Source organism: Ursus maritimus, unplaced genomic scaffold (assembly GCF_017311325.1).
Source record: "Ursus maritimus isolate PB19 unplaced genomic scaffold, ASM1731132v1 scaffold_5, whole genome shotgun sequence".
Classification (NCBI taxonomy): Eukaryota; Metazoa; Chordata; class Mammalia; order Carnivora; family Ursidae; genus Ursus; species Ursus maritimus.
In genome coordinates this window covers 34562091-34564027 of record NW_024426663.1, presented here as the reverse complement: position 1 = coordinate 34564027, position 1937 = coordinate 34562091, and positions in this window count along the sequence as shown.

Genomic DNA, 1937 nt, shown 5'->3' with positions numbered 1-1937 from the left:
ACCGGCTCAGAGAGTGCCCATCCCCATCCTCCCTCGCAGGGGACACGGAGACTCTACCCAAACAGGGTTGCCTGAGTATTGGCGCGGCAGGCCCCTCCCCCAGAACACAGAAGGCAGGCTGAAAAATCAAGAAGCCCACAACCCGGGCGCCTGGGTGGCGCAGTCATTGAGCGCCTGCCTTCGGCTTAGGGCGTGATCCCGGCGTTCCGGAAAGGAGTCCCTCATCGGGCTCCTCCGCTGGGAGCCTGCTTCTTCCTCTCCCACTCCCCTGCTTCTGTTCCCTCTCTCGCTGGTTGGCTGCCACATAAATAAATAAATAAAATCTTTAAAGAAGAAGCCCACATCCCTAAGATCCCTATAAAACAAGGGGCACGGCCTGGGACCCAGTCAATAATTTGGGCTCTGGAAACCCCGCAACCTCTCTTCATCAGAATGACAAGAAGGAGAAGCCCCCCCCAGCAAAGAAAAGACAGTGATTCTGTGGCCTCTGCCACAGAAATAATGGATATGGATGTAACCAAATTATCAGAAATGGAATTCAGAGTAACGATGGTCAAAATGATGAGTAGAATTGAAAAAACTATTAACGAAAAGGTTACTGAGAATATAGAATCCCTAAGGACAGAAATGAGAGCGAATCTGACAGAAATTAAAAATTCTATGAGCCAAATGCAGGCAAAACTAGAGGCTCTGACGGCCAGGGTCGCAGAAGCAGAGGAACGGGTTAGTGAATTGGAGGATGGGTTAATAGAGGAAAAAATGAAAATAGAAGATGGTCTTAAAAAAATCCACGCCCACGAATGTAGGTTACGGGAGATTACTGACTCAATGAAACGATCCAATGTTAGAATCATCGGCATCCCCGAGGGGGTGGAGAAAAACAGAGGTCTAGAAGAGATATTTGAACAAATTGTAGCTGAAAACTTCCCTAATCTAGCAAGGGAAACAAACATTCGTGTCCAAGAGGCAGAGAGGACCCCTCCCAAGCTCAACCACGACAAACCTACGCCACGTCACGTCATAGTGCAATTCGCAAATATTAGATGCAAGGATACAGTATTGAAAGCGGCCAGGGCAAAGAAATTTCTCACGTACCAAGGCAAAAGCATCAGAATTACGTCAGACCTGTCTACACAGACCTGGAATGAGAGAAAGGGTTGGGGGAGCATATTTAAAGCTCTTTCAGAGAAAAACATGCAGCCAAGGATCCTTTATCCAGCAAGGCTGTCATTCAGAATTGATGGAGAAATAAAGACATTTCAGAATCGCCAGTCACTAACCAATTTTGTAACCACGAAACCAGCCCTACAGGAGATATTACGGGGGGTTCTATAAAAGTAAAAAGGCCCCAAGAGTGATACAGAACAGAAAGTCACAGCCAATACAAACAAAGACTTTACTGGCAACATGGCAACATTAAAATCATATCTCTCAGTAATCAGTCTTAATGTAAATGGTTTGAACCATCCCATAAAACGCCACAGGGTTGCAGATTGGATAAAAAGAAATGACCCATCCATTTGCTGTCTACAAGAGACTCATTTCGAACCCAAAGATGCATTCAGACTGAGAGTAAGGGGATGGAGTACCATCTTTCACGCAAATGGACCTCAAAAGAAAGCTGGGGTAGCAATTCTCATATCAGATAAATTGGATTTTAAACTACAGACTATAGTTAGAGATGCAGAAGGGCACTATATTATTCTTAAGGGAAGTATTCAACAAGTGGATATGACAATTATAAATATATATGCCCCCAACAGGGGAGCAGCAAGATACACAAGCCAACTCTTAACCAGAATAAAGAGACATATAAATAAAAATACATTAATAGTAGGGGACCTCAACACTCCACTCTCAGAAATAGACAGAACACCCTGGCAAAAACTAAGCAAAGAATCAAAGGCTTTGAATGCCATACTCGACGAGTTGGACCT